This window comes from Pseudophryne corroboree, chromosome 10, assembly GCF_028390025.1.
Source record: "Pseudophryne corroboree isolate aPseCor3 chromosome 10, aPseCor3.hap2, whole genome shotgun sequence".
Lineage (NCBI taxonomy): Eukaryota > Metazoa > Chordata > Amphibia > Anura > Myobatrachidae > Pseudophryne > Pseudophryne corroboree.
The window spans coordinates 85215998-85226056 of NC_086453.1; the positions used below are offsets into that span (position 1 = coordinate 85215998).

The following is a 10059-nucleotide window of genomic DNA, read 5'->3' on the forward strand; positions in this document are numbered from 1 at the left end:
GCATACCCTCTCACATTGTATACAAAAACCCCTCCCAGTAAATCCTGTGTTTGCCCCTGGATGACTCTCGATGTAAATCCTCAAACTACATTAAGGGAACACAGAGACCCTCACGTAGACTTTCATTTAAAAGTATTACTATTATTAATGAAAACACTTAAATAAATCACAGCAGTATATTACTGCTGTATAATGTCTATAACAATGGTCTGTGGCCTACTGTCGCCATTATTGGTTAGAGTATTGGCTTGTGACATCTATACCCACTGGACTATTGGTCTGCAAAATTCAAACACTACTGTAATAAAACACTGAGTCTAATACAAAACACTTCGGTGACACCATTGGCGTTTCTATAATGGGTGCAATGGGTGCGGTGCACACGGGCCCTGGGTCCAGGGGGGGGCCCACACACACCCGTTGCATCCATTTTAACACTTACCTTTCAGGAGTCCAGCGCCGGGACCTGCAATCGCAGCGGAAATCACCGCTGAAATGGCCGCCGCCCATGCGCGGTAGCCAAATTGGTCTCCGGATCATGGTGGGCGCCATGTTTCCGGAAACCTGCGCATGCGCAGTAGACTCCGGCACAATGCCGGAGTCCACAGAGCCGTACAGAGGAGGAGGCCCACCCAGAGGTGCACACGGGCCCTCTCCTCTGTAGAAATGCCCCTGAGTGACACCTGTGTGATGACTGCAGGTGTGGTCTTTCGAAATGACACACACACACACATATATATATATATATATATATATATATATATATATATGCATATATATATGCATGATAATGTACCAGACTAATAACCACAACGCACTGCAGAAAATACACCATAGTCCTCTGCAGTATAAGGTAACATATGTATAATTCAAGTGCACAGTCTGTAACAAGGAGGAGGAGGAAGGGCCCCCCAGGCAGCGGGGCCCACCGGTAGTTTCCCTTGTGCCCCTAGCCCTGGATACCTTGTACAACATCTGTGCTGAAATCATATCTATAGAAACATGTAGCTAAAGCACTGACCTAAGATCATGTAGAATTCAAGATCTCCAATGTGTCCTAATCCAAAGCATGTACAGGAGCAGTGTCCATGTGGAGGTTTTAAGTTGACTGGAAAGGGGAATGTCAGCATTTGCTTTTATACCAGACTTTAGTTTCATTTACCAGGCTGCTACATTATTTCCTGTTTGTCCCTCCCCCAGCTGATGGCGTGGAGACAGTTATAGTTATAGCAGGACACCCATAGGTGGCGGTAAAGGCTTTGTTTAGGAAGCTACAGATGCTTGTAAAAAAAAAAAATTGGTAAGAGAAAAAGTAGCTTGTTGGCTTACTGTATACTGTCATAGGAGGGGATTGAATTAGACACGAGGTTTACGGGGTAAAAAACCTCATGGACCTCACAGACCAATTTTGGATTACCACAGGTGTGTGTGCTCCCGATACCCGTGGTATTCAATTTAAAAATAAATGGTATGAAAACCCAGTAGTAAAAAAAAAAAAAAAAAAGGATACCTCTCTGGTGGATTCCGTGTCTCCTGGCTCAAGGGCTGCTGGGAGATGTAGCTCTCTCAGCTTCTGCCTCCAAGGAGGGTGATGTTACACGGGAGGGAGGTCACACACACGCTTGGCGTCACACACACACACACACACACCAGGGCCGAAACTAGGATTTTCGTCACCCGGGGCAAGGCAGCATTTATTTTGAAAAAATTGGATACTATTAGACGATATTGTCCCCCTGTGTGCCCCAAATGCCCTAAGCATCTGTCATATGGCACACAGCAGCGTGTTCCCCACATGTCCACTGTGTGCCCCAGATGTGCGTAACTTCTGTCACATGGCTCCCCAACAGCATCTTCCACTGCATGCCCCGTGTGTCCCCATACATTGCACGACATCACTGCACTGCATCATTACACTACATCACGACACTACAGCCCCTATACACTGCGCTATATCACTACACTACATACCCCTATACGCTGCACTACATTACTACACCATAACCCCCTATACACTGCACTACATTACTACACTATAACCCCCTATACACTGCACTACATACCAAATACAGATGGAGCCACGCTCATTGAGCATGGCTACATCGCAGGCAGGGGTGCACATAGACACTCCCATTCACTGTGACTGGGGCCCGTCTACGACGCACGTGCGTACCATTCGTGCCCGGCCCGGGAGTCCGCCTTGCCGGGCACACTCAGTCGCAGATGGTGCAATGATTAGCATGGCTCTATCTGTATGCTACACTGCGTACATAACTACACTTCAGCCGCCATTCCCCACAATGGTGGTCATTCCGAGTTGTTCGCTCGCTGTCGTTTTTAGCAGAATTGCGATCAGGCTAAAAACCGGCAATTCTGCGCATGCATATGGGCCGCAGGGCGCACGCGCTAAGTACTTTCACACAAAACTATGCAATTTTACACAGGGCTGTGCAACGCTTTTCAGTCGCTCTGCTGATCGCTGAGTGATTGACAGGAAGTGGGTTTTTCTGGGTGGTAACTGAGCATTTTCCGGGAGTGTGCTAAAAAACGCAGGCGTGCCAGACGAAAACGCAGGAGTGGCTGGGGAAACGGGGGAGTGGTTGGCCGAACGCAGGGCGTGTTTATGACGTCAAACCAGGAACCAAACAGTCTGCAGTGATCGCAATCTAGGAGTAGGTCTGGAGCTACTCAGAAACTGCAGGGAAATATTTAATAGCAGAACTGCTAACCTTTCGTTAGCAATTCTGCTAAGCTAAGATACACTCCCAGAGGGCGGCGGCCTAGCGTTTGCAATGCTGCTAAAAGCAGCAAGCGAGCGATCAACTCGGAATGAGGGCCAATAACATTAGAACATCTTACTGAATCCACATGAGCTTACCTTGAGTAAGATGTCTTTCATTCTCAGCTCCTCTGTGCTACTATGGAGCTCCAGATAGATTTCCATTAGGGCAGCATGGCGTGGGCTCGGTGGATGGAGAGGGGCGGACCGCCTGGTTCACAGCAGTAGCAGCACACGTGTGGCTGGTCCTGGAGTAGGGACCAGCCACCAGTGCTGTAACTAGACATTTTAGTGCTGTGTGCAAGAAACAGCATCTGCGCCCCCCCCACCCAATGTTTAAAATAGGACCAACATAAATATAGGGGCGTGGCTTCATGGGGAAGGGATGTGGCCACAAAATAATACCAATTCATATTACTCTGCACAGTCGTCTTCATTATTCAAATTACACAGCACAGTAGTGCCACTTACACACATTATACCAGGTAGAGTCCTATTTTACAATTTACTCCAGGTAGAGCCCCTGTCATACATTACGCCAGGTAGAGCCCCCTTTTACACAGTACGGCAGGTAGAGCCCCTTTTACTCATTAAGGCAGGTAGAACTCCCTTTTACACAGTACGCCAGGTAGAGTCCCCTTGTACACATTACGGCAGGTAGAGCCCCCTTTTACACAATACGGCAGGTAGAGTCCCCTTTTACACAGTATGGCTGGTAGAGTCCCCCTTTTACACAGTACGGCTGGTAGAGTCCCCCTTTTACACAGTACGGCAGGCAGAGCTCCCTTATACACAGTACGACAGGCAGAGCTCCCTTTTACGGCCCTGGTGTGTGTGTATGTGTGTAGAAAGAGAGTAAGAGTGTGTGTGTAGTGAGAGTGAGAGTGTGTGTGTAGTGAGAGTGTGTGTGTGTGTGTGTGTGTGTGTGTGTGTGTGTGTGTGTGTGTGTGTGTGTGTGTGTAGAGATAATGAGAGAGTATGTTTGTGTAGAGAGTGTGAGTGTGTGTGTTTTGTGCCCCCCTTCCCCAACTCAAAACAAAGGAAACTACTTGCAGTACTTACACTGCAGCAGTAATACCAGCCAATGCTGCCGGCTTCTGTTCCCCTGAACCGGAAGTCTCCCTCTCCACATACTACAGGAGGCACGGAGGGGTGAGGGTGAAGGCAGACTCGGAGTGCACGGAAAGCCTGGCCGCCTGGGAAGCCTCTGTGATGCCTGGTGATCTACACAGCCCGGGCAGGCACGTGGGAGTGGCTGAGCAGGGCTCCGGGCGGCCACCCATGGTGACAAGCAGAGCTGCGGCCGGAGGGGGGGACCAGGGAGAGGACAGTGCCTGTGGTTCGGCAACTACAACGCTGCCCGGCTAGGGATGTAATGTATAGCATGGGGTGCGCCGAGAAGGCGCACATCACCACGGGCAGCGCTGCAGCTAGCGGCAATAGTGGGGGAGCTGATCGATAATAGTATGGCTTGGCCCTGCGGGTTGTACTGGCGGTCCTGCGCCCACAGTGCACATGCGCTGTGTGCCACCGCTGGCACACACCTAGTTACGGCCCTGCCAGCCACCATATACAAAAGGTCCATGCACTCTCTGACACTCTGCTGGCTGCCTCCTCTCTTCTGGCCGGACCGCCTGCTAGTGACTTTGACAGGCAGCCAGAGAGCTGGGACGTCGAAGCGTGCCTGAGCCAAGGACCGGCGGTGAGGGACAGCCGCGGCTGTGAGAGGCGGACTCGGGAGACGTGGCTTCACTAGTGCTCTAAGTAGAAGCCGGCGTCTGTGTCACAGCTCCACCACGGGTCCACCTCTCACAGCTGCACAGCTCCAAGACAGTTATGTGTACCGCTGCTGCTGCCAGGCCTTCCTCCAATTCTCTTGCTCTCTCATGCCCCCCAAAATCCTACGCCCAGGTCACATGCTCCCCTAGCGTCCCCCCCTAGTTATGGCCATGCACTCACACACACACACACACAACCATTGTGCGCTGCAGAGGACCAGAACCCGACGCTGGAGAAGACACTGCTTTGGAAGGTGAATAATTACAGACTAATTAAGCTAACTGGAAACTTCCAATTGCTTAATTAGTCCCTAGGGTGGGTGCCGTCGGCAGTGGCAATTTTAGGGGCAGGCTAGCAGGGCGACTGCCTGGGGCGCTGCCCCAGTCTCCCCGCCAACAGGGGCGCAGTCCCGGCCATGCTGTGCTGACTGGCCATCTGGCATGGTCCGGGTGGCAGGCACAGCAGTGTGGCTTTGGACTGGAGCCAGGATGTCAGTGCACCTGCAGCCGCAGCCCAAGAGTCGGCGCTGCAGTCATTCAAATCTGGCGCTAGTCGTAAGCCAATCGGAGCTTGTGGACCGGCAGCCAATCAGTAACGGCTGCTGGTCCACGAGCTCTGATTAGATTGCTACTGGCCATGGGCGTCAGAACGTTTTTCAGTTGGAGGGAGCAAGATAAAATCTCAATTTGGCGCCCCTAATTTATGGCCACCTTAGATAGGTCACTTGTACCTGTACGGAACTCTACGGAGCAGCTGGGAGTGAGTAACCCCTTATATACATTTATGTCTGGTAGAGCTCCCTTACACACAATATGCCCGTTAAAGGACCTAATTCAGATCTGATCGTAGATGTGCTAAATTTAGCACATATACGATCAGTTTCTCAGACATGCTAGTACGCCCTGCATGTCTGACTCCAAGTGCCAGATATACATATATGCCCCCAGTGCCAGATTTACATATATGCACCCAGTGCCAGATATACATATATGCCCCCAGAGCCAGATATACATATATGCCCCCAGAGCCAGATATATATATATGCCCCCAGAGCCAGATATATATAAATGCCCCCAGATCCAGATATATATATATATATATATATGCCCCCAGATCCAGTTATACATATGTGCCCCAGAGCCAGATATACATATATGCCCCCAGAGCCAGTTATACATATATGTCCCCAGTGCCAGATATACATGTGTCTCCAGTGCCAGATATACATATGTCCCCAGAACCAGATAAACATATATGCACCCAGAGCCAGTTATATATATATATATATATGCCCCCAGTGCCAGATATACATATATGCCCTCAGTGCCAGTTATACATATGCCCCAAGAGCCAGTTATACATATGCCCCCAGTGCCAGATAGACACATATGACCCCCCAGTGCCAGTTATACATATGCCCCAAGAGCCAGTTATACATATGCCCCCAGAGCCAGTTATACATATGCCCCCAGTGCCAGATATACATATATGCCCTCAGTGCCAGTTATACATATGCCCCCAGAGCCAGTTATACATATGCCCGAGAGCCAGTTATACATATGCCACCAGAGCCAGTTATACATATGCCTCCAGAGCCAGTTATACATATGCCCCCAGTGCCAGATATACATATATGCCCCCAATGCCAGTTATACATATGTCCCCAGTGCCAGATATACATATATGCCCCCAGTGCCAGTTATACATATTTCCCCAGTGCCAGATATACATATATGCCCCCAGTGCCAGTTATACATATTTCCCCAGTGCCAGATATACATATATGCCCCCAGTGCCAGTTATACATATGTCCCCAGTGCCAGATATACATATATGCCCCCAGTGCCAATAATACATATGCCCCCAGTGCCAGTTATACATATGTCCCCAGTGCCAGATATACATATATGCCCCCAGTGCCAGTTATACATATGTCCCCAGTGCCAGATATACATATATGTCCCCAGTGCCAGATATACATATATGCCCCCAGTGCCAGTTATACATATGTCCCCAGTGCCAGATATACATATATGCCCCCAGTGGCAGTTATACATATGCCCCCAGTGCCAGTTATACATATGTCCCCAGTGCCAGATATACATATATGCACCCAGTGCCAGTTATACATATGTCCCCAGTGCCAGATATACATATATGCCCCCAGTGCCAGTTATACATATGTCCCCAGTGCCAGATATACATATGTCCCCAGAGCCAGTTATACATATGCCCCCAGTGCCAGTTATACATATGTCCCCAGTGCCAGATATACATATATGCCCCCAGTGCCAGTTATACATATTTCCCCAGTGCCAGATATACATATATGCACCCAGTGCCAGTTATACATATGTCCCCAGTGCCAGATATACATATATGCCCCCAGTGCCAGTTATACATATTTTCCCAGAGCCAGATATACATATGCCCCCAGTGCCAGTTATACATATTTCCCCAGTGCCAGATATACATATATGCACCCAGTGCCAGTTATACATATGTCCCCAGTGCCAGATATACATATATGCCCCCAGTGCCAGTTATACATATTTTCCCAGAGCCAGATATACATATATGCCCCCAGTGCCAGTTATACATATGTCCCCAGTGCCAGATAATATACATATATGCCCCAGAGCCAGTTATACATATGTCCCCAGTGCCAGATATACATATATGCCCCCAGTGCCAGTTATACATATGTCCCCAGTGCCAGATATACATATGTCCCCAGAGCCAGTTATACATATGTCCCCAGTGCCAGATATACTTATGTCCCCACAGTGCCAGGAACACATACCCCCACAGGACACCGGGTGGGTGAGCAGGAGGCCCCGCATTTTCAAACAAGTCTCCTTAGTCTCTCCGCTGCGATGTCCGGGCTCGGCCCCAGCACAGCTTGCGCATATGTAATGAGCGGCTTGATGTCATGACGCTCCTCCGCTCATTACATGTGCATGATCAGAGCGCTACATGGGAGGAGCAGCCGCACTGACTGTCACCATCAATGACAGTCAGTGAATCGCAGCCGGAGCGCCCTCTATGTGCGGTGCCTATCTCGGCTGTGTACTGTGATGGGATGGCGCTGCGTGTAGCGCTGCCGCTAGTATCGGCGGCGTCAGGCGCCTCTCTTATGTTTGGGGGGAGCGAGCTGCCCCCTTGCCCCCCTGATTCCGACGTCTCTACTACTGGCTCCAGATTTGAATGACGGTGGCACTGTCTGTTGGGCTGCGGCTGCAGGAACGCTGACATCCTGGCTCTGGTCCAAAGCTACACTGCTGTTGAGACACAGGGGAAGGTGAGGGGCTGCTGGAGAGACACATATGGTAGGTGAGTTGCTTGGGGGTGGGGAGGATAATGTATAAGGAGCATTACTGTGTAGCATAATGTATGGGGGCATTACTGTGCGTGGCCTATAAAAAAGGGGCTCTACCTGGCGTGTAATGTGTGTAAGGGGCTCTACTTGGCATAATGTGTAGAAAAAGGGCTTATTTTTTGGGGGGGGGGTGCCAAAGGAAACTTTCGCCATGAGTGCCACAAAGTCTAGAACCAGCCATGGCAGCTGGAACAACTAACGATTTTAAGAAATATCAGACTCTCTGGAGGCACGAGATAAACGACACAGTGGGTATAATGTCGTAGACACATAGGCCCAGGCAGTAGGTTTGGTGTTATAGATAGGCCGGCCAGGCAGTGGGTATAATGTCACAGACATGCAGGCCCAGGCAGTAGGTTTGGTATTATAGATAGGCAGGCCCAGGCAGTGGGTATAATGTCACAGACACGCAGGCCCAGGCAGTAGATTAGGTGTTATAGATAGGCCGGCCAGGCAGTGTGTATAATGTCACAGACAGGCCCAGGCAGTAGGCTTGGTGTTAAATATGGGCCGGCCAAGGCAGTGGGTATAATGTCACAGACACGCAGGCAGTAGGTTTGGAGTTATAGATAGGCCGGCCCAGGCAGTGGGTATAATGTCACAGACACGCAGACCCAGGCAGTAAGTTTGGTGTTATAGATAGGCCGGCCCAGGCAGTGGGTATAATGTCACAGACAGGCAGGCCCAGGCAGTGGGTATAATGTCACAAGCAGGCAAGCCCAGGCAGTGGGTATAATGCTACAGACAGGCCCAGGCAGTAGGTTTGGTGTTATAGATAGGCCGGCCCAGGCAGTGGGTATAATGTCACAGACACACAGGCCCAGGCAGTAGGTTTGGTGTTATAGATAGGCCAGCCAGGCAGCGGGTATAATGTCACAGACAGGCAGGCCCAGGCAGTAGGTTTGGTGTTATAGATAGGCCGGCCCAGGCAGTGGGTATAATGTCACAGACAGGCAGGCCCAGGCAGTAGGTTTGGTGTTATAGATTAGAGATGAGCGCCTGAAATTTTTCGGGTTTTGTGTTTTGGTTTTGGGTTCGGTTCCGCGGCCGTGTTTTGGGTTCGACCGCGTTTTGGCAAAACCTCACCGAATTTTTTTTGTCGGATTCGGGTGTGTTTTGGATTCGGGTGTTTTTTTCAAAAAACCCTAAAAAACAGCTTAAATCATAGAATTTGGGGGTCATTTTGATCCCATATTATTATTAACCTCAAAAACCATAATTTCCACTCATTTTCAGTCTATTCTGAATACCTCACACCTCACAATATTATTTTTAGTCCTAAAATTTGCACCGAGGTCGCTGGATGACTAAGCTAAGCGACCCTAGTGGCCGACACAAACACCTGGCCCATCTAGGAGTGGCACTGCAGTGTCACGCAGGATGGCCCTTCCAAAAAACACTCCCCAAACAGCACATGACGCAAAGAAAAAAAGAGGCGCAATGAGGTAGCTGTGTGACTAAGCTCAGCGACCCAAGTGCCCGACACAAACACCTGGCCCATCTAGGAGTGGCACTGCAGTGTCACGCAGGATGTCCCTTCCAAAAAACCCTCCCCAAACAGCACATGACGCAAAGAAAAAAAGAGGCGCAATGAGGTAGCTGTGTGAGTAAGATTAGCGACCCTAGTGGCCGACACAAACACCGGGCCCATCTAGGAGTGGCACTGCAGTGTCACGCAGGATGTCCCTTCCAAAAAACCCTCCCCAAACAGCACATGACGCAAAGAAAAATAAAAGAAAAAAGAGGTGCAAGATGGAATTGTCCTTGGGCCCTCCCACCCACCCTTATGTTGTATAAACAGGACATGCACACTTTAACCAACCCATCATTTCAGTGACAGGGTCTGCCACACGACTGTGACTGATATGACGGGTTGGTTTGGACCCCCACCAAAAAAGAAGCAATTAATCTCTCCTTGCACAAACTGGCTCTACAGAGGCAAGATGTCCACCTCATCATCATCCTCCGATATATCACCGTGTACATCCCCCTCCTCACAGATTATCAATTCGTCCCCACTGGAATCCACCATCTCAGCTCCCTGTGTACTTTGTGGAGGCAATTGCTGCTGGTCAATGTCTCCGCGGAGGAATTGATTATAATTCATTTTAATGAACATCAT

The 10059-nt window shown here is 49.8% G+C and overlaps 1 protein-coding gene across 1 annotated transcript in view; it reads right to left on the bottom strand.

The window, feature by feature from the left end:
- Positions 1 to 1182, bottom strand: part of LOC134966089 (interferon regulatory factor 3-like) — an 88263-nt gene extending 87081 nt beyond the window's left edge. The window contains exon 1 of the mRNA XM_063942565.1: positions 1022 to 1182. The gene's annotated coding sequence lies outside the window, so the exon portion shown is untranslated. The remainder of the gene's footprint in view (positions 1 to 1021) is intronic.
- Between the last annotated feature and the right edge of the window lie 8877 nt (positions 1183 to 10059).